The sequence below is a fragment of the Ixodes scapularis genome, unplaced genomic scaffold (assembly GCF_016920785.2).
Source record: "Ixodes scapularis isolate PalLabHiFi unplaced genomic scaffold, ASM1692078v2 ptg000146l_1___fragment_2___debris__unscaffolded, whole genome shotgun sequence".
Classification (NCBI taxonomy): domain Eukaryota; kingdom Metazoa; phylum Arthropoda; class Arachnida; order Ixodida; family Ixodidae; genus Ixodes; species Ixodes scapularis.
In genome coordinates this window covers 120,999-144,393 of record NW_024609922.1, presented here as the reverse complement: position 1 = coordinate 144,393, position 23,395 = coordinate 120,999, and the positions used below count along the sequence as shown (strand labels likewise).

General features: G+C 48.1%; 1 pseudogene; it reads right to left on the bottom strand.

Annotated features, from left to right (window-relative positions):
• Positions 1 to 22,974, bottom strand: part of LOC121048041 — a 28,068-nt pseudogene extending 5,094 nt beyond the window's left edge.
• Positions 22,975 to 23,395: the final 421 nt, after the last annotated feature.

Sequence of the window (23,395 nt, the reverse complement as noted above, 5' to 3'; positions counted from 1 at the left end):
AACTGTGGCGCGTTGAAAAGATGCACCGTGTGAATAAGCCTTTAGTTCCATCTACTTGGCTACTTTGGGTAGGATTCTTTGAACCAACTGCCTTTTTTTTCTATGAGAAACGTGGTAGCGGAGCAAAAGCTACAGCAGGTACAGCATCACGAGGTCCCAGCTTTCGCACAGAAGCAAACAGAAATCTATGGCCAGGCACGTAGCCAGGGGGGAGGCCCATGCCCCCCCCCCCCCCCCGAAATCTTCCATTTTGCTGGGACCTCCTCTCCCCCTCATACAGCATTTTGTCATGGCCGGCGCCCCCCCCCCCCCCCCCCGAAACAAAATCCTGGCTACGTGCCTGTCTATGGCCGATAAAAAATTTCTTCCCACCCGCAGTATTTTTGTGTACAGGAATATATCGATAACGAAAAAGCACCCAGGCAGCACACCATTGTTGGACCCCCGTTGGCCCAATGTTGGCAAAAAATGGTTCCAATATTGGTCTGACGTTGGCATTTTCGAGAACGCTACCCGATCCAATGGTGGTCCATCATTGATGCCAATGTTGGACCACTGGTTTGCCAACGTTCTAGCCCACGTTGGACCAACGTGGTTTCCGCTTTTTTATCCAATATTGGCATAGAAGTTTCACCGTTGGCTGAACCAATATTGGCATCCAACGCCTTACACACTGGCTCTTCCAACATTGGCTTAAATATCGGCTATTCCAATATTGGCATCCAGTTTAATACACTGGCAAATTTTTGCATCCATTGTCTATGACATTATTAGATGCTATCTTTCAGCCAGTGTTGTAACCAGTGTCACAAAAACAGTGCAGAGAACCAAGCAAGTATCTTTCCCTTTTTCCTGAAGCACCGTCTTCTTTCTTATACTAAAATTTAATAAATGCGGCAATTTGACCATATTTGGGCACATTAGAAATCATTAAAGCATGCAAATGAATTGTTCATAACGTTTGACAGTTCATAATTTATTTAGATCGAATAAATATATTTAAAACATTGTGCAACCACGGGGGCCTGGGCAGACTCGGTGGCAGGGTCGGCGGCAGGCTCGGTAGTGGACAGGGCAGAGGGCTGGGCAAGGAAGGGGATACCACACAGGGGCATGACCACAGGATTCTGAAAGAGACAGAAGCGGGGGTTGGATTCAAGTGAAGGGTTTCAGAGGCTCTCAGTTCTCTTACGCCTGTCAATAATGAATATCAAAATAAAACAGAGCTTTATTACTAATCGCTGCCCTTTAATTAAATATTCGATTAATCGTTAAAACAGAAGTTCGGGCGAGTTGGTAGTTCATGACGCACGAGGACACAGCGCACCCGTAACAAACACTCAACGTTCACAGTCACACCAAAAGAAAGGGACACTTACACAGCGCTGCTGTGTAAGTGTCCCTTTCTTTTGGTGTGACTGTGAACGTTGAGTGTTTGTTACGGGTGCGCTGTGTCCTCGTGCGTCGATTAATCGGTTCAGTTGCTCTTCAAGTATAAAATCTGGGAAAAGCCTACCGACTTTTTTATATGATAAACTTTCTTTTCCAGTTAATTATTTTTTATTATTTAGTATATGAAAAAACTTAGTACTGCCTTCTAAAACAAATAGATGCGCAGGAAAGACACCGGGGCCAGCTTGCTGAAATCACTGTCTCAGTTCAGACTGGGTGAAAGAAAGCACTGTAAAGGGTGGAACGCGCGAGCGTCTTGAGTCGAGGTTTGAGTCCCGTTCAGCTCGTACGCTGGCTTTGACAGTGCTTTCTCTTCCCCCGTCTGGGCTGAGACGCTGTTTTTATCAAGACGGCCCAGGCGCTTACTATTGTTTCGTTCGTCCGACTTGTCCTTACTCAAAGCTCGATCGATCTAGATTCAGATATTTATAGTGATTTAAAAAAAAAATATTCGAATAGTACGAAGGTTATTTTATCAATTGCTTAGCTCTAATCTTGCAACATCATGGCGTCCCTTAACCTTTCATCTAGCTATAAGGAGTTTTAAGAATTATAATCTCGCCATCTAAGTTCACACCGATATTTCTACACGTAAGAACATGACAGTTGAACAAAATTTTATGCTTGAATCAATCAAGAATTAAAAAAAAATCACGCATATAAAATAGCTTGCCGTGTAAAGACAATTAGTGGCAATTACACTCGCAGAGCGCGGTGACATAGCTGACACTCAACTCGCACACAACAAGCCGAACCTTGTCAAATAAGCACTACCCAACGCTTTGTAGTATTCGGCTTTGGACACACCTGGTTGACTTTTTACTGCAGTACACACCTGCCGCCAAAATGACAGCCGTATTTAAAAAAAAATGAAATAAAAAAAAATTTGAGCACAGAAATAACCCATCAGAACGCCCCTCGCGGTCTATTAGAATAAACAGCACTACAAATAGCGCTGTACAGGGCCTTTCGGGCCGATCGCTGTGGATTCCGCGTTGAACTCGTCGGAGATCCCTGGCACAGAGTCCGACACGGTTCAAACTCAACGGAAAGTGACAAAACGTACATTGCGTAGCAAGAATGCCCATCCCCAATGGTCAAGAGGACCTCTCCTTGTCACTCACATGGAAGAGAAAGCAGTCCGTCGTGTCTTCGGTCCGTCGAAGCTAGTGGTCACATGTATGCCCACAACAAAGGAAGATCACCGGTATGTAGGCGCTGCCGAAAGAATATCCATGGGTCTTGGCAATCCGCATGTTGAAGATCGCACTTGGCACTAAGACGAAATGCGCTGCTGGTGATCGGAGCTCTAGAACCACCGTACTTGCCCATGGATGGCGGATATGCCGAGCCGCTTCGCCCGATAAAAGCAGTCTGCTAAGCAATCAAATCCATTCGGACAACCTGGAAACGGACCCACGGTGTCCTGGTATCAGCATGATTATCTTGCCATTCTTGTTCCTTAGAAAAAAAAAACTATTTCTGCCACAAAAAAAAATAAATAATAAAATAAAAAAAAAACATGCACAATTTGCGAAGCGCACCTGCCCACATGCAGTTCGCGGATGCGCGTGTTGGAAATTAAGGAGACCGTCCCCACCGCCTTCCAGTCGTTGCCTTATCGTGTGGCCTTGGTGCTCGCGATCCCACTTTCTGTGTGCTTGTGTGTGCGTGTGTTTTGCGGTCTGGACTCCATCACTCCTAAGCTGAGAGTGCAGAGGAAGCTAAGAAGCTCGGTGAACCAATCTCAGGTTTATTTTTATTCACGTGGTCACACTCTCTCCCGTAACCACGCGCAGAGAGCGGTGCAAGTGATGACTGGTCCGGCCGGCGCGTATCTTCCCCGGCACTGTCAGCTTAGGAATGCGCAGTGTCCTCCTCCCTCAAGGTCGTCGAGTCCACTTCACCCACAAAGGAGAGATTAGTGACGGCGTGGGGAAAATGGGAGGGGAAGCCATTCAGGGACGTTAGTTCCGAGGCCGTCGGCGCGACCCCTCCCCTGCATACTTCTCTCTCTCGAATTCTTTCGTTTCGCTCTGCTGGTATTTGCTATCCGGGTTTCCAAAAACCAATGTAGAAGAGATTGCTTAGACATGATAAACTCTACAGCAAGAGGACGGAGAAGGACTGTGTGACAATCGGCCCGCCATCACCGTGAAGGGACACGGAAACAGGCTCTTTTCTTTGCGTGTTTGCGTTGGCACGTGTGCCCCGGTGTGTGGGTGAACTGGCGACGCTCGTGCGAGCTGGGGCAGGGGACATTTTTGAGAAGAGAAGAAGACGAGGAGAGGACGTGGTGGGACCTTTTGCAGGGACTCGGAAATTAGCTTGGCTTGTAAATAGACGTGTTTTTTTTCTTCCCCCTATCCTCGGAGTCCTGTCTGGTTTACTCTTCCGTCAGCGACCATCAGCTGCCTCCGTCGTCGGGTCCCGGCGCAATCTCGAAGAAAGAACATCTTTACTGCCGCAGTCGACAGGATTGCGTCAGCGGACCCCGGCGGCGTGATCTTCACAACGGAATCGGCGGACAGCGACTTGACGCGGTTTTGGTGGAGCCTTGTAAAGAGAAGACTGGACCACCGAGATCCTTGAAGACTGGACCACCGACCTACTTCGTGGTGACAGAGCTACCTCGGACCAGATGCCGTCCCACTCCAGCGAGGAACGCCTGAGTCTACAGCTCGGACATCATTTTCGTGCCTGACTATTCTGAGCAGCGGGCTGCGTCTGTGGTCCAGCGGCAGTCGTTGACCTTACGGTAACGTGATTCTTTGACGTGTGCCCGCCATGGATACACACAGCGCAGAGCGGCGGATGCCGGTTCTAACGCCAGAGCAGAATAGGGGTCGGAATAGGTATGTTGACGTGCCAGTGAATTGTCACGTTTGAGAGGATTAGTGGCAAACTCGCATACACAAGGGGATGGGAACGGAGGAGTCCGATCATACAGCTTAATTGAAAAGGAGATACAACTTATAAGGGAGAAAGAACGGCTGTTACGCCTCGAGCTAGAACTAGAACATCTACGCTCAAAAAACCGAAGTCGAGCCAGTGGCGGCGGCATGGAGTTCAACCTCCGAGATGAAGTTTTTCGCTTTTCGAGATTGATGAAGGCAGTGCTGAATCCCGTGCCGTTGTCCGATTTATTAGTGCCGAGCTGGTTTGATGGCGTAGAAAACGTCTTCGAGACATATGAAGTGCCTGAGCGGCTCAGAGAATATCTTGTGCGACCTTATTTCACGGAGAGCATGCGTGCACTAGTGAATAGGCTAAACATGGGTGAGAGAAGTGGATATGATGTGGTCAAAGAATCGGTCTTGTTAGAGCTCTGAGTGTCGCGAGCTGAGGTCTCGAGGCCCTTTATTGAAACCACCACTTCTCTCAAGGAAAGACACGAGAACCCAAGGCAGGGCATTATACCTGAATATCATCGGGTGAAGTGTTTTAAATGCAAGAAATTGGGACACCTTTCCCGCGAATGTCCCCGGACGAAGACACCAGACGAAGAACTTCGGTTTCACAAGAAAAGAGTAGACGCCAAGAATGTCACTGTGGAGGAAGACTCCAGCCGTAAGCCCGACAAGGTGACGACCGATGTGGGCAGTCCGACGGTAGCAACTTGAACCTCCAAGGCCAGAAGCGGCTGCACCTATCGGTCCGCGAGGCGCTTCAGATTCTGTTACAAGCCGACGACATGAAGCGGTCGTCAGAGAACAATCGCAGCTGCGTGTCTGTGCAGGCGCACGTTGACGACAGAAATGAGCTGAACGTCTCGCGTGCCTGGAGGACGTCCCAGCGAGCCCAGGACGACCACGACAAGCAGGTGAACGTCGACGACGAAAGGCCATTCACTTTTCCTGGGCGGTAGGCGTCCCGGCAATCTGAGGACGACCGATGTGTGAACTTCGACAACGTCGAGGCCGGTCCCGACATCTTACCTGGGTTGCACAAGCTCCTACAAGCCAATAACGACCACGTTGAGAACATGGGCGCCGGTTACAAAGAAGAACAGAGGGTATCTTCTGGGAGGCGGAAATGCCGGCAAGTCGAAGATGACGACGGCGAGAACGTGGACGACGACGAAGGACTGAACTTATCGCCTGGGCGGCAGGCGTTTTGGCGAGCCGAGGACGACGATGGCGCGAACGTGGACGACGACAAAGGACCGAATATCTTGCTTTGGCGGCAGACGTTCTGGCAAGCCGATAGTGACCACGGCAGGGAAGTGTTTATCGGCAAGAAATCGGACATCTTGTTAGGGTGGCTGACGTCACAGCCGGCCGGTGAAGATGTCAGGGAAAGCGGGGACGGGGACGAGGACACCGTCTTCGAGATGAAGATGCCCAGAATAGGGACGCCGATGAAGACTCGACCACCTGCCAGCCGGCCACGTATGAGAGAGCTGGAAGTGCAGAAGACGTCGACAACGGCGACCGCCTCCGAGGACCATTCCTGATTCGTAAATCAAGAGAGAGTATAAACTGTCGTCGTTCTTGTGCGGAGAAATTCCGGAACCAGCTACCCAGGTAGCACACCATGTCGGCCGATACTGGGATTACGTCGGCCAGTACCGGGAGCTGTACGGCGGATCCCGGCCAGGGACGCCGGTAAGAAACCGATCCCGGCCGATATCGGGGACTCGTTGTCTAAACTGGCCAGCGCCAGCCGGAAAGTTCCCGATACCGGCCGACATCGTTTTCTTGCTGTAGTCACCGGCCAGTCTAGCCGTGGAGTTTCCGGTGACTGGCCGATATCGTTTTCTTGCTGTAGTCGCTGGCCAGTCTAGCCATGGAGTTTCCGGTCACTGGCCGACATCGTTTTCTTGCTGTAGTCACCGGCCAGCCTAGCCATGGAGTTTCCGGTGACTGGCCGATATCGTTTTCTTCCTGTAGTCACTGGCCACTCTAGCCATAGAGTTTCCGGTGACTGGCCGACATCGTTTTCTTGCTGTAGTCAGCGGCCAGTCTAGCCGTGGAGTCTCCGCTGACTGGCCGACATCGTTTTCTTTCTGTAATCACCGGCCAGTTCAGCCACGGAGTTTTCGGTGACTGACCGACATCGTTTTCTCGCTGCTTTCACAGGCCATTCGAGCCATGCAAGTTTTGATATGTAACCGACATGGCTTTTTCGCTGATATAGAAACTATATGATGGTTACAAGTGACCGTTAGGTTGGACATGTCTTCAATATGCTAAAAGGTGACACCTAATATTATCCTTGGCCTAGTATTAACGGCGCGTCATCCTTAAACCAGTTAACAAAGGCTTATTTCAGTTTTGTTAAAAAAGACGGGATCAAACATGGCTGTGGAATGAAAATTCAATTTGGTTTACATCTATTAATTTTTTAGAGAGCAGCTCTTAGACGCCCGTTTCCGGCTTGAGCGGCATCGCCGTCGCAGTCGCCGTCGGCGTAACCGCGCGTTGCATTATGGGAAACGTCCCATAATGCAACGCGCGAGTCTCACTCGTGACCCGCGCATTGCATTATGGGGCCTTTCCCATAATGACGGCGTGTGCGCGTTGCATTATGGGAAGCGTCCCATGATGCAACGCGCGGTCGGCGACGGCGACGCCAACATCGCCGTCGGCGTAACCGCGCGTTGCGTTATGGGAAACGTCCCATAATGCAACGCGCCGTCTCATTTGTGACCCGCGCATTGCATTATGGGAAGCGCCTCATGATGCAACGCGCGGGTCGGTGACGCCAACGTCGCCGTCGGCGTAACCACGCGTTAAGTTATGGGAAACGTCGTATAATGCAATGTGCAGTCTCATTCGTGACCCGCGCATTGCATTATGGGACGTTTCCTATAATGACATCACAATTGACGTCACATGTGACGTCACAAGGGTCCCGCACGTTGCATTATGGAAAAAGTCCAATGATGCAACGCGCGGGTCACTCGTGACCTGCGCGTTGCATCGTGGCGGCGAAACTTGCTTTCGATGAGTTGGGCATTTTTACTGCGGCACTGCGCTTCCGTAAAAATTTCCACATGTTCTCAACGGCAAGTCTTAGGGCTTACGCAGGGTTTTAAAGAGCTTCTTCGACGATTGACTACGAACGAGTAGAAAACGTGTCTTCAGCATGTTGCCGCCAGCCTCCGAAACGCTCCAAAAACGCGATTTTTCAACATGCAAAATCGCCGATCGGTGGCTTCACTCTCGTGCTGCAGCTGCAGCGACCAAGCGGGGATACGCGATCCAGCCCTTTGCCCAGGCAGATGCCGAGCGCTCCGCGCAAGCGGTCGTTCAGCGGTCGGCCTCAGTAAGCGATCCACCCAGTTGCACGCGCTGCCACCGCTTTCATAGCGTCTGCCCTCGCTTTTTAACAGTTTCGGTTCCCATTGCTATTTTGCTGAAAGCATGAAGTTCTGATCGGAACTTCATGCTTTGATAAAATGTCCTGCCGTCGTGGCGCTGTACGGTTTGCAAAGGGGCTGTTAAGCAATACCAAACACGCATGCCGTAAAGCGACCGTCATCTCCGCAGGCGAGTTCCATCTGAGGGGAATTTGTCGTATTGTCTTCTAGCAAACGACATATCTAGCTCTTCATCCGAATAGGTGTGCACAACGTCTTCGACGTAACGCCATACCTTGGGCCTCTTCGCTGGCAAGGCGAATGAGTCGGCAAAGACTTCGCCGAGAACGGCTGCCTCGTCGTCACTCGAGCTGGAGCTAAGCTGGTATCTTCGTCGCTGTAGCTGATTTCGCTGCTACTGCGTTTTATTAGACGATGTCAGCGCCGCAGTATGCTCGGGCCAGTCGGTCATGACAAGAGGAGCGAAAGCAAGCACAGCAAGAGAGCCCAGCCAGCAATCGAAACAAAAAAACAGCGAAACTCCTTCATTTCCCCGCGGCAACGTTGATAACGAAACTGAAATGTTGCGAGTGACTATACGCCTCGCAAGTGGGCTCATTTTCGTGTTCTGCGCATGACAAGGAAGTAGCGGTGACGTCAGAACGCCGAGTCCTGATTGGCTGATCGCGACCCCCTATTGAGCGTCGTCTGCTCCTTTGCAACGTCGTCTGCTCGCAACATCGTCTGCGTTTGTCTTACCTTACCTGCGACTTTCGGAGCGAACTCGACTTCGCCTTTAAAGGACACATGCAAAGGAAAAAAACATTTTTTTTAAACGGCTTAGATGGAAAAAGGACGCCATAAAACGATTTTACAACGAAGAAAAAAAATATTTAGAGCTATATTTACGGCGCAAAACGAATTTGTAGTTGGCGCCCGCGGGCACCGCGGAAAAGTGGTCTGTATTTATCACGTGACTGGTCTTTATTTATCACGTGGTGCTTGCGCTCTTTCGGAAGCTTCCTATGGCCTCTAAAAGTAACTTATTCATCTTTGTTTGAAGTATAACAAAAAACCAAGACGAATAAGTAACTTTTAGAGCCCAAAGGAAACTCCTGAAAAAGCGCAAGCAGACGTGATAGACCTGTGCGCCGGTCAGACGACGGCGGCGGCGCCCCGAAGCAGACGAACTTGTGCGGCGGCGGCGACGGCGGCGTGGAGAAACGCGTTGAAGCGGCGTTCGCACAACGCTCAGCGTGCGGCGGCGACGCAGCGCGGCGGCGCGCGGGCCTACCACGTGACCAGCGGCGGCTCCCGCGAGCGCCAACTACAAATTCGTATAGCGCCGTAAATATAGCTCTAAAAATTTTGTTTCTTCGTTGTAAAATCGTTTTATGACATCCTTTTTCCATCTAAGCTGTCTAAAAAAATTTTTTTTCCTTTGCATGTGTCCTTTAAGGGAGGGCAGACGAAATAACTCGAGCGGTACGTTGTTTTCGTCTAACAACTAGCAGACGCGCATCAAGGAGGGAAGTCAAAGGACTCACTGGCGAGGTGTCCCGGGGCGCCGAGGTTTGTTTGCTTAGTGTCCGCAAGTTCCCTCCCAAATACTTTTTACCTCCATTCGTGTGCGGCGAGACCCCTCACTCTTTAACGGCGCCGGCGGGTTGGCGCAGTTAACGTCGTCTGCTTTACGTCTGCTAGTCAAAGCGATGGCTGCTTTACCTTTCCTGCGTCTGTCGGAGATTCGCCGCTTTTTCACCGGCGAGAGTCACCGTTGCCTCGGGAAACAAGGAGATAACAAGAGGAAGAAATTGACCTCTTAATCTAAAATTGAGGTCAGCGATCAAAGTATAACACGGGAAGGGTTCACAAGGGTCGCGTGGGCATATTCCATTCAGCACGTCAGCCGGTCGTGGGCAGACGGTCGCCGAGTCGCGGAGTGCCTGCTAGGCCTAACTGCCCAGCTCGTTTGGTCGCGTTCGGTGGAATCGTCGCCGTTGGAGCTTTTCCCCGGTGTCTGTGGATCCAGCGTTCTTGTTGGTCGTGCTCTGTTTCAAGTAATTTTTACTTTTTTTTTTTGCCGCTTGAAGTCAGGACGCGTGAGAAGCTCACGTAGAAAAATAAACGTCCGTGGGTCGTCGCGACCGCGACGCTGTCGGCCATGCTGACTTGATCGTAAGAAGTGCGTAAGACAGCTTCGGAGCTGTCGTAGGATTTCGCCGTAACCTGCGCAAAACTTACGAAAATTTCATTTCGTGAATACGAATTTGTTCTCAAGTTTTGTCTTACGTACATTTTTGGCGTAAGATCGTTTCGTGAATCTGGCCTCTGCACTTCCGAAAGTCGCAGGAAACGTAAGACAGACGTAGACGACGTTGGGAGCAGACGACGTTGCGAGCAGACGACGTTGCAAAGAAGCAGACGACGCTCAGATAGGGGGGCTCGATCAGCCAATCGGGGCTCGGCGTTCTGACGTCACCGCTACCCCCTGCGCAAGGAGCAGACGAACTTGCCCTTCGCGTACTCCCCCGAAAAAGGCTGCGCGGAGAACTACTCCGGGTCCGAGCGGTCTGTCCGAGGAAGACACAGTTTGGGCGGCACATTCGTTTTTTACATCATTCTGCATGATCGTAATCGAAACATCACGTGCACCCTATATTCAACCAGAAAGGGTCACTACTTCCATAAACCCCTGCGTGCAACACGGCGCGCGTTGCTCTTTGGGAACTAGTTGGCCAGGGAGGAGAGTGGCATGGTTTCGGTTTCGATCGGCAGCGTGGACTATTAACGGCCGTGATCTCACGTTTTTTGGTCTCGAGAGCATCATTTTTGGTCTCTAAACTAACCTAAATGGCCAGACCTCGAATCTATATCACAAGCCCGAGACGTATAGCTTGCCTTCACACATGCTTGTTGTATTTTTATACTCTATCGAGCCTTTCTGTTTGCGTTTCGAGATATATGTGAACGAGCCAGTGCTGGGAATCTCGACGCTGCGTAGCTCGGGTATCTTGCTTGTGTACGAGTCAACAAGCTGTAACGACCAATAAGTTTGCATACATCGAGCTCGCACCTTTACAGCTGGTCAGGAAGTTTGTTTGTTTTATGCGTCCATAGACGAAATAATATTTTTTGCAACTACTGTTTTTCTTAATACGCCTGAGTACGTGAGGTAAAACTTGGAGGCGCCATTGAAAAGCTCAATTTGAACACACATCTTATCTCTTACCTGTACTGACCCGCAGCACTGCACGAAGCTAAGTCCCCACCCGCTTGCATTCCGCTAATATTCAACATCGCGTATGCACATAAATTTTTTCTGCAATCATATAGGCACATTCCCCCACACAAACCGTTTTTAGAAAGCAAAAGTCGAGCAATTGTATGAAGAATGTCGCACCGTTCGCCGGAAGTGCGTCGGACGGGCGTGAACCTCTATGCGGTGTGCCAAAGGAACGAAATTATTCAAAGCGCATTTGACGGTTGGGAATGGCCGTAATATTTATGTGTTTGCTTTCTTCCTGACTGAGTATGCCGAGATAATTTCGGGCACACCGCTCAGACACAAATCTTGGGCGTCAGTAAAAGCTCGTCCAAAAAGGCTTAGCGAAGAGTAGGAGACGCTTGTTAGAGCCTCCGTCGTAGCTAGCCGACCTCAGCGTTTGCGAAAACCTAATCTCCTATCAGCGTAAAATTTGAGTGGGCGATATATGATGACACGAAGAAGACACCATAGTAATTAGTGTGCAGTAATTTGTGTGCAAGGAAATTGCCCCAGTTTTCGTTTTGTCAACCATTTCGTCGTTTACCCTGAGACTGGGTTTTTTTTTGAAGAGCAGAAGTAACAGAAAAAACAGACAGGTCTCAGGGTAAACGACGAAATGGTTGACAAAACGAAAACTTCCACCAGCTAGCCTGTACTTTGACTCTTTTCTCGTTTCGTTTTGTATCGTTCGAGAATGAATGTATTGTACGTTCGTGAAAAGTCAGATCATCGAAAACTTAAGCGGCGCATTCGGTCACGGCGTGATAGCATGAAAGGAAGCTGCTCAATCGAAACCGAAACTGAGTGGCCAACTAGTTCCCAGAGGGCATTTCGTCGAAGCGTCGTGTACTTCTTTGTGCCCCCGTTTTTTTTTTTTTTGTTGCTGTTTTTTTTGTTTTGTTTATAGAGTAACACAGTAGCACAATTATAGATTTCCGACTTCGTGTTTAGACTAGAACAGACCTCATCCAGCATCGAGCCAGCTGTTGATAGACTTTGCTAGAAAGCCGATCCAGCATCCAATCCAAAGCCGGACAAGGTGAGCAAACACAAATGGCGAGCGGGACGTTGGCGTGGTTCGCGGCATGGTTCAGGTACGGTGGCTCCAGGGTTGAAAAATTGTATGTGACCGTGGTGGCGTGTGAAAGCGCTGCATGTAAATCTATGCGGGGCAGAAGTCGCTCGAAGTTACCGCCTGTGCTTTGATTTTGATGTTCGTGTTCTGTCGGTTTCGTCGTACGTAGGCCTAGTGAACCAACTTCCGCTCAAACAACGCTTGCTGGTGGTTGACTCGAAGGTGTTGACGGCCTTTCGCCGTATCCCGACGTCGTGATGTCCCGCAAGACGGAGTAGCCGTCAAGTAAGAGAAAGTACGAGCAGCAGGAAAGGGATGCGACCGCGTATTATTTCGTAGTGGCGAGCGGCGGCACTTTTCTGTTTACGTTCGCGCACGTTTTTGCATCGGCTTCTGCCCGTTCGCAGTGTAGATGCCCCGCTGTTTCCACGCTTCGAGCGCACCTTCAAGACTCCCGGCCGAGTATGGACGAATGTCGCGCCGCTAGCCCGGCGAGACCGCGATCGTTCGGCGGCGGCCTCCGTTTGTTGTAAGCGTTGAAGTGAAATTAAGGGGGGGGGGGGGGGTGGGGGGAATAGAGTCAATCGTGTACGCGCGCTAGGCGCATTTGTCACTGACTTGGGGTAGGGTGAGGGGAGAAAAGTGGGGGAGAAGATAGAAGTAGGAGTCCGGCGTCAGGAGCGTCGTCTCACTGTCCCGCTCGCTCGTCATCCCATCGCCGCGCTTAATCCGTGAGTGAGTGTGTGTGTTGGGGGGGGGGGGGGGGATTTAGCACTGGTGGCTGGCACCGCGCGGTGTCCGGTGATCAAGGCGGTCTCCGGGGGCGACCGCGCCGTGTTGGTGGAGGCATGCTAGCTCGCCGAGACGCTGCTGGCGGGGCATCGGGTTGTGCCGTCTGCGAGACGCTTGTCCGTTATTTTATTTATCCTTGCATCAGGTTTTAGATTATGACGGTAAATTTGCATTGTTTGCCATACTTCGCAAAGTCGTAACAATTTTTCTACAGGCGACTCCTAAAGCCGCTCGTCAAATTTTGCGGCATGCAATACAACTTTTTTTTTTTTTTTCGACACATTTTTTTTTTATTATAACTTAGCGGTATATCGAAACTTTCTGCTCGTAGCGCAATCGCACCAATGCTGAAAAATTCCGCACGTACTGGCTAAAAGTCATCATCGTAAGCTCGACTCGTTTTTTCGAGTTCACATCAAAGAAAACTAGGTTCCTTCTATGAAAATACGATGTACCGTTAAATACCGGGCAAGCGCGCACTCAAACTTTGGAAATAATCGCAAAAAAATGGGGGATAGGTGCTTGTCCGGTCGTCAATTTTACATATAAATGTACTCTGCGTATTTTCTCAGATCTCACAAATTTGGTAATGGGCGCTTAATGTGGCATGGGCGGATGCACGGTATTCTACGGTATGTCCAGGCAGTTAGCGGCATCCTACGCCTTGGTAAGCACAACCGCGCGTTGTGAAGTCCACCACCGGCATGGCACAGGGCCCTGTCCTTACCTAGCGTGCCGTCATATGCAAGGAATGTATACTCCGTTCGCCCCTAAGCTGAGACTAGAATCTCCGCCTTCAGTGCGAGCTCGCTGGCTTCTGCAGTGCTTTGGTTGCGCGTGCCTGCGTGATCGCACTTGTGTTAGCAAGGGCAGAAAGCTTGCGTTGAAGGCGGAGCTTCTAGTCTCAGCTTAAAAATGAACGGAGTATAGTCGAAACGCCATTGCCATTGCTTGAAAAACTGGATGTAAATAAGCTGTTTGCACGAAACCTCGGTATCATGAAACCGTTGCAAGTAAAAAGCTACAAAGCATGGTGTAAACGAACCTTTACGCGAAATGAGCACCGTTTTTCTCTTTTACTGCTACTTTTATTACTTGGCGTATACCGGAATACGACGCCGTCGTGTTTCATTGTGGCCGTGCATGGGGATATAGCCATGGAGTTATTATAATATATGCTAAAGGTTGCGAAGACCTGACAGTGTGAAGTAACTTGAATGAACATCATGTCTGACCACGCCTTTTATTCTAGTGAGGAGGAGTACTGTTCATCGAAGAGAATGACGAAATAACGGTGGCGTCCGTCCCTCTGTTGTGGTTCGACGTGAGTATGAAACAACGGCGGGTGGCCAAGCAAAATGCCTGGGGCGCACATCTTGTCTCGTGTGCGACCGGGCCAAGCACCAGACCCTGACTGGCCTTCGTTCAGAGCATCAAGTTTGCAGAAATGCAGTAAGTATTATTTTGTACTGTTCCTTTTCATCTAAAGTCCTGATAATGTGCTAATACACGTTTTTGATCTGCCCTCTGTTAGCATGCTTGACCAGATTAGCTTGCGTGCAGTTGCTCAATTTAGTTAGCTCCATAATCTTCGTAGTGACACATGCACAATTACAGTAGTGACCGAGTCCTTAAATACGCTACTGGTCACAAAACTTTCTCGTAATGCTGTGGGAAAGCATTGCATGCTGCCAAGAACGACCGTGGTGCTGTCCTACTCTGGAGAGGTTTTAGACGGACAGCTTAGATGCTTGTTTTTAGGTGCAGCAAGTTCGCTTCGGCGCCGTGCTGTGCAGCTTCTGTTTGTACCTTGAAATGTTGTACCAATGGCCCGATTTTGGTGTTTTGTGAGATTTAGATCTCGGCAGGCTTGTACTGAGGGAGCTGACCTTTCTTTAACAGACACGTCGCCTGCTAACGTGAGTAAAGAGGGAGGGTTTGTCTGCTCTAGAGTGTCATTTGCTGCGGGAAACAAGACGCCGCTGCGTCGTCTGCTACCAGAACCGAAGAAAGGTGGATCATCTGTTACACACTGTATGCTGCAAGTGAAACGATAGAAAACAAAGTTGCCTTGGAAACTTCTGCTATTTAACAAGGGGTGCAATTGATGACCTGTGCTTTTTTTGGAAGTGCCAATTCATTCTAAAGCGTCATATGCCTAGGCGCGAGGTATCATGTGACCACAGAGCAGCCGCTTGCAGCCAATTTTGTTTTCTATACCAGGGCAAGTGTTCTTAACGGGATTCTCTCCCATTCTTGGACGGTTGATAGTTAAAAAAAAAAGGCCGTCCTGAAAGCCCAGAAAATGGCAGTTCCAACAAGGGTACAGGCACCAAGCTAGGCCTAATAGGCACGGACCTATATATGAGATTTTTAAGCTGGTGCTTATCGCAGCCAAGCGCAGCGCGTCTCGCGTGCGTCGCCGACGAATCAGTATTTTTATTTCCTTTGATTGTCAAAAAACATCATAAAACTTTGTGGGAGCATTCATTTTGACCATACAAGCCAAAACTGTGACGTTCTGAAAATTGGGGCCGTGTCTCCTTTTCAGAAAGTTTATTTGATTAACACATTTTTTTTATTACATTTATGAATATTGCATACAAATTATAATGTCTCTTAAATTTTTACAAAAATTTGAAACACTCATTGTGTCTGGCAACCGTTCCAAAGCTACCCAAACCATCCGAAACACCTGAAGGTTCAAGCGTTCTTCTGAAACTTCCCGAAACCCAAGTTTCTGAAAAAGTTTCTTCGCATCATCAGTGCATAATGTTGATCAGCAAAATGGATAATGCTTTCTTATGCCTTGGTTATCTTGCAGGCTTCGACGCTCAGCTGCTTAGGCCGTGATAGACCTGCACATCCAGAATGGGCACCTACAGCAGCAGAACAGGGAACTGCAAGTCTGTTGGGCAGGTGCTCGGGCACGTGGTGTCTTTCAAGCACCAGGGAGAGCAGGCGAGGCCTGGGGAACGGGTGACGCCCCAGGAACTGGCCAGGCCTGAACCACCCGAGCTGTTCCTGATGCCTCTCCGCAACATGGAACAGCTTAGTGCTGCAGAAGCACAGCTGAAGAACTTCACCAACAGGACACTGCCGGTATTTATGTGTCCCCTTTTTCACAATATTGACGGGTATAAGGCTGCGATTCTTACTTTGTGGTTTAACTTGGGTTATCTGAAGATTTATGCAAATGGGGTTGGAATGTGGACTGAAGCCTTTTACCGTAATATTTCAAATGGATGCCCACCCAAACTATGTTTTAAACACAGTCAGTGGCAAATGAAAAATGAGAAAGTTGCCGTCCCTTCATTACGGGCCTTCTGTTATTTATAACAGCAGAGTGCATGCACAGCCAATGCACATCGGAAGGCTATTTATTGTAAGGGGTACCCTTAAACTGAACCCTGCGATAGAATTGTGTCACGGTGACGCAACGCCAGTTGCACGTTTTGCAAGTCAGCTTTAGTAGCCTGCGTAAAGTTTTTGCAATTGTTAAACTGCGTTTCATAGAGGCTACTGAAGGGAGAAATAATGGACGGTGGCCACCAAAAATTAAATATTTGTGCATCTTTACATATTTGAACGGTTCTTTCCACCCGAAGGTCGTGTAGACAAGAGGCTTCATGTGCATCCTCATTGAACGGCATTTTAAGTCTTTTTCAACTGCCGCTTCTTGAAATATTTTTAAGTAGAACATTTCACAACGGGGGAAGTAAAATCGCCCAACACATTTGCCTTTGGGTGCTTACAATATGTCAGCCTGCAAATAATCATAAATCATGCTGATTTGCTACGACACTTCTGCCCGTTTTATCCTTAGAAGTTAAATTCCGCACCTGCAATAACTCTCGCCGTGAGTATGTGTGTGGAGCACGCGCAAACCTGCCTGCGTGCTTTTTGTGTTTAATGCTTGCTTGACAGAAGGATCGAGATGCTGTAGTATATTATAGGCTTCTTTTGGTTTTGTTCCTGTTCTCACTTGAGGCTATAGTCAAGAGATCTAAATATTTAGGGCGATAAATTCATTTGCGCTTTCGACATCTGCCACAGAAGTAAAGGTACATGCTTGAAAATAACTTTTAGCCTGGTCTAAAATCGCTTTTGAGCGTGCCCACCATATGCGTATGCCCAAACAAATTTCTAAGGGGTTGCCAGATAAATCCTAATTCCATCTTTACTTTACATTAGTAGTGCATTTCCAAAATGAGATGTTAACCAGTCCTAACCGAAGGTCACCCTATGAGAGGAAATCAAATTTTCCAAGGTGAAAGAGTAACTGTTATTGCATCCGCTACTTTAGTCAGGGGGTGTGAGTGCATGCGTAGCTGTGTCTCCAGGCATAGCATACGGTAGTCACACAAGCGATTATTACACGAGGCGAGCTTGAGCTGAGTAAGTTGGTTCATTGGCCTACAGGGCCACCACTGAGTCAGCACTAAACAAAAATATGGAAAGGTAACTACTCATACTGTGCTGCTGTTGCCATTTTTTGCAACTATGATGACGGTTTTGGTCAATTCCTGCCTTTTTATGCCTTTTTCAATTCCAGTCTTCGTAAAGTCGTAAAATAGGTGATAAATTTGCAGGGTGACTAACCGGCAGCTAGACTAAGCTTTAACAAAGTCAAGATGCGCAGGGTCTTGAATGCACTGTTTTGAGAACCACATACATTATTAAAATTACTGAGTGGATGCTGATGGGCAAAGAGGATCCATCAAAACGTTTGCACAATTTGAACGTTGCAACGAATTTGACTGACTATTGAGATTTAGCAGAGTATGGAAGGAAATATTTTAATCTTTCTGGTTTCGTCTAAGGCAAGTAGAGTTGCCATATATTCTAATATTTTTTATTCTCTCTCTAGTAAATATTGTAAAATTTTGATGCATGTATGGTGTGGCTTACTGCATTTACCTGGGCATTCACATTCTCTTACTTGAGACATGTTCATACCATTGTATCTGCATATAAATAACTTTAGTGACATATTGAGAACACATTTTGTCTTTCTAGGAGGGGCAGCTCGTGTCTCTAGGAGACAGCAAGAACCTGCAGAAGGTGGTGCGAGAGATGGTGGGACGCATGTTCTCAAAGCAAGTCCAGGAGCAGTTCTCCGGCCCTTCTGGGCTACCAAGGAAAGTCAAGGTTCAAGGACGCCATGATGTGTAAGGTGGTCATCGGTAATGCATATTCTTTACTAGCTATTAAATTGATGGTATCTCTATTGGAGCTCAATAGACAAGCACAATCTTTGAAATATGTTGACAATTAAAGGGAAACTGAAACACTTCTGGACAAAAAAACGAGTTATAGGTGACTTCTGGCATATTTTTGTCCTGTGAATCTGAATATCGCTTTCGTTTTCCCCGAAGGTGTAACTAGACGCGAGAAAACACGGAAATCCTCAGAGCAGCCGTGACGTCGTACTAGAATCTTTGGGGCGCCAAGCACGTGTCGCTCGTGTGGGCGGCGCGTGCAATTGCAAGCTTGCTAGTTGTATTTTTTCCACACTGACGCCAGTTGTGGCGTCTATTTCTGACCTTTTTTCAAATTCAAGAAAAAGGTCAGAAGTAAAGTTTACAAATTTATTTCCGACCTGTTTACAAATTCAATTTTCCGAAAACTCCCAGCATGACGTCACGCCCCGGGAAGGAGGGGCTTCAGCTGTACTTTAGAAATTAATTTCTGCAGCCTCCATGCACCAGATTGAAAAAATAAACTCGATATTCGTGATCCTGGAGGCCATATCAAGACGATTTTGGTGTTCTTCCTCAAATACAGAACAGCTTCAGTTTCCCGTTAAGTCTTGCAATATGCAAAATTTAAATCGTCAATTCCTGTCGTTTTTTTTTTTTTTTTTTTTTTTTTTTTTTAATTTGACTTGCATTCTCTATTATGATTATCTCCTGTGTTAGCATTCTCGGAACCTTCATACTGAAAAGCAGCGTTTTGAAGGAACTGTGAAAAAAGGTTTTTGTTGGTCTTGTTTTGTTATCCTGTTAGTTTCCAGGTTGAAAATCTAATGACGACCATTTAGAGGCCTTGGTCTGTAGAGTGTCAGTTGGGGAAGTTTTGCTCTTTTTTTAGCCACTCATCTCTGCACCCCACCCCGTCTCGCCCCCCATTTCAGATTAATAGGATGTTGCGTGAAATAGCCATATGCCTCCGTAGAATCTGCACCTTAGCGTGGTAGCCAAACCCACAATCTCCACCTCTGTGGTGCTCTCTTTCTGTCACCTTTGAATTGCAGGCTAGGTGAGGGACCCATATTTACACAAAGGAAACGCTCGCAAACTGCAGTGTTTGAACAGCACCTTGTGTGTAGCTAATATGCAAGATATTTGCTTCCCCTATCCCTCAACTAATCTGTGTGATCTGACAATTCTCTTTACAGGTGCCATACAAAGTCTCACTCGTGCAGCGTGGACGCGGTGCAGAAGTGGCTGACGGCCAGGGAGGCGGGCAAGGGCAATAGAGTTAAAAAGACGGACACTCCACTGGTGGTTCCAACCGCCTTTGACGATGAGGGACACTCTGGCTGAGGAGCTAGCTGCTATGGGTGCACAAGTCACAATAAAGAATGTCACGGTAAAAAACATTTTGTATGTTCCCTTCTTGTACTACCCACAATATGCATCTGGGCGACAGATGAATGGGACATGTCGTCTCAACGAGTATACAGTAATTGCCATGAGTATACTGTATACATGGAGAAAGTCAATTGTTCACACAGAATTGTTTCTTAAAATTGCACGAATACTAAACCGGCTTTTTTCAGTTCAAGTCCGAAAAACATGTTAAAAACGTTCAGTACCTATAAAAGATATGAAAACCAATAAAATGGTTTGGACTGAGAAATTTAGCATTTCCACATTTAATTCAATTTGATCTACTGAGAAGTTGGCTGTTCAAAAATGCAGTAGGATGTCATTCCTGGGCTTTAAAACCTGACACAGCTAGCATTCTGCTGGTTCTATGCAGAGTACACTAAACGACGCATACGCTGGTGCTGATCCACAATTTCGCAGGCACTGACCCGCAATTACGCTGGCACTGATCTGTTTTTACGCTGGGACTAATCCGCAATTGGACTGGCTCTGACCCGGAATCACGCTGGCACACTGATGGTTTCCTACCGTACCACCGGTTCCATGCCGGGGATCTTTGTCGGGAGCTCGCTGGGAACATCCCGTATTCCCGGCATCCCGGTTTCCCAATAAGGTCCCGGTACCGGCCGGATTCCGGCATTGGGCCCGGCCGATGTCGCCCCTTGGGGCGTTTCCGGTACTGGCCGGTATCGCTATCCCGGCAGGCCAATACCGCCCCATCCCCAACCCGGCGTGTTGTGCTACTTGGGTATACGCCGTCCGATTCAAGCCCCGCCGAAATCTGGGTGGCTTGAATAACCTGTCGGCAAAGAGACCGAGGCTAGGAGGCTAGATGCTGCGCTATTCTCGGCGCGAGGTTTGTCACTGCTTTGGAGCCTTGGCGGGCACAGTAAGAAGCACTTTACTAGCATGGGATTTACATTTGGTGTAAATTTCTTCTATAGTTTGGATTCCTATGGGTTGAGTCACTAACTCTGTGCAAAGTGAGACTGATACGCGTACGCGTTTGAGTTTAGTTGTTATATATTATTTTTGACATTTCGGGTCTAAAAAATATACTTAGTCGGGAGGTGTGAGAATCGGCCCGCCATCACCGTGAAGGGACACGGAAACAGGCTCTTTTCTTTGCGTGTTTGCGTTGGCACGTGTGCCCCGGTGTGTGGGTGAACTGGCGACGCTCGTGCGAACTGGGGCAGGGGACATTTTTGAGAAGAGAAGAAGACGAGGAGAGGACGTGGTGGGACCTTTTGCAGGGATTCAGAAATTAGCTTGGCTTGTAAATAGACGTGTTTTTTTTCTTCCCCCTATCCGCGGAGTCCTGTATGGTTTACTCTTCCGTCAGCGACCATCAGCTGCCTCCGTCGTCGGATCCCGGCGCAATTTCGAAGAAAGAACATCTTTACTGACTGACAGACACGAAGCTCTGAAATCAGCTCGGAGCCTAATGTCAAAATTGAAAAGAGACAGTGATAAATCAAATGCGGAAAAAAGGGGCTAGACTCCATATCAAACCAACATTGTCGTCTGCTATCAGTGGCTTGGCGCCTTGTAAGAGGCATTAGGGCTCTTATTGTAGCACCAGTAGTGCCGTAAAGTCATAGAGCCGTCATTGTACAACCACATTTCAGAATAGTGTCTTGTTCCAATTAATCGCAAAGAAGTTCTTCAGCTGACACGAGGTGCAGCCCACAAGCCCGTAGTTAGAGTACGAAGCTTTTCTGTCGAGATCATAAAGTCAACATAATAATCTATTATGTTGACTATAACGCGGACATCGATTCTTCTTCTTTTTTTTCCCCAGTGGGCGGTCCTGATGAGCCCATATCGCTGGCGACTCCTTAGTATGCACAGTGAAGGAGGAAAACATCGCCATTAAGTTGTGTACGTTGTTATTGTTTTGTTTACTTTGCAGAAAAGCACCTGAATCGCGCTTTGAAAAAATAACCTTAAATTGACAATCGCTCGAGCAATTTCAACTTGTTGAGGTAAAACAAAATTTGCCAAAACCAGCCTACTTCAACATGCTTCCACTACTAAGCCAATGGTGTTGTGAGACTAACACACTTTGACCATTATATGCCACTGTGTTTTTGAAATGACGATGAGCGAATGGTACTATCAAAACAACAGTAACCATTATAAGCTCGTGTTTATCCAACTTTGGCAAGCCAATGCTGCAGACAAGGCAACAGTGTACATTTTCAGTCCCCATCAAATATTGGAATGCCAACAGCACGGACAGGCCAACGTTGACCATTTTATTCCAGTGTTCATGCAAAGTTAGCAAGCCAAGGGAACTCAAAGGTCAACATTGTCCGGTTTACGTCAGTATTCATCGAATATTCGGAGGCCAATGGAACTGAGAGGCCAATGTTGTCCGGTTTACGCCACTATTCATCCAATATTCACAAGCCAATGGAACTGACAGGCAAAGATTGCCCATTTTATACCAGTGTTCATCCAATAATCGCGACCCAATAGAACTGACAGGCCAACATTGTCTATTTATGCCAGTGTTCATCCAATATTCGTAAGCCAATAGAACTGTCAGGCCAACATTGTCCATGTTTTGCCAGTGGTCATCCAATATTCGCAAGTGAATGGAACTGACAGGCCAAGATGGCCCATTTTATGCCAATGTGCTTCCAATATTGGTTGGTCATTGGAGAAGCTGGGCCATCACTGAAGACGCTATATAATGGCATAGACAATATTGGGTGCAGATTGGCTAAAGTGGAGCATCATTGGACCTTTTTTTGCCAATGCTCTCCAATATTTGCCCAACACCTTGTGCTGCCTGGGCAGAGCAGGGAAACAAGTGGGCGCAGATGGAAGGCAGTAATAGTGCCAGTCTACTTTTCATAGTATATATTATACTATTGAAAGTAGACTGCCACAGTTCCTGCATCCTATAAAAAAGTGACTGCCGCTGCTCCTGCCTTCCATCTGCGCCCCCTTGTTTCCCTGCTCTGCTTTTTCACAACAGCCGATAGGACGCCCCTATCCTTTCTCTGCCTCTCCCGGTTAAACAAACGCTATGTTATCAAATAAAATGGTGGCCTGTGATAGGCACACTGTTTGCAGTTATTACGCAAAAAGAGAAATGTTGTCAGTACCACAGAAACGACAGGATGTGCTCCTCGGCCATCTTTTGCGGAATTCCTCCTCTGGAGAACGAGTCCGGGTAGAATGACGACTCCTCGAAATCTGATATGAGGTCGTAGCACGCTGACCGTGGCAGCCTAAAGTTCCTCCGGAACTGCAGAAAGCGTACGACATGAAGATCGACCCCGCACGCCAAAAGGAAAAGCAAAGAATCAAATGAGACGCCTCCCAGAATTCCGGCAGAGTACGTAAGTCCTCGTCCGAGTATTTGTGGACGACGTCCTCGATGTAACCGACGATCTTTGGCCGTTTAGTTGGTGGCGGAAACAACTTCTCCAACATGTAGGCGCACGCGCGGGCTTCACTTTCGTCGTCACTGCAGGGCCCGTTTGCTCGAAGCTGGTTAACTAACCGCGGTTAACCGGATTTCCCTACGAGGGGGAATTTTAGGTCACGTGACCTGCAGAGTAGGGACGCCGGAGTAAAATAGTACCTAGCATCAGACAATATGTCCAATATGGCTGCTACGGCCGCTCGTCACGCTTGGGAACATTTATTTTTACGAAGATGCGTCATCCTCGTGTCACGAAAAGGACATTTCAACACAAAGTCTACTGTCGGAGTTGACGGCGAGCATGCTGTGGGAGCAGGGCCACGCCTGACTGGTTTCGTCGAGTTTGAATAACATCACGCACCGCCCTCTGAAGTGGACTTGTTTTATTGAATGCTACAGTCAGCGGGATCTTCAAAACGTATATCCTAGGTAAGTGCCGCGATGTTTCACG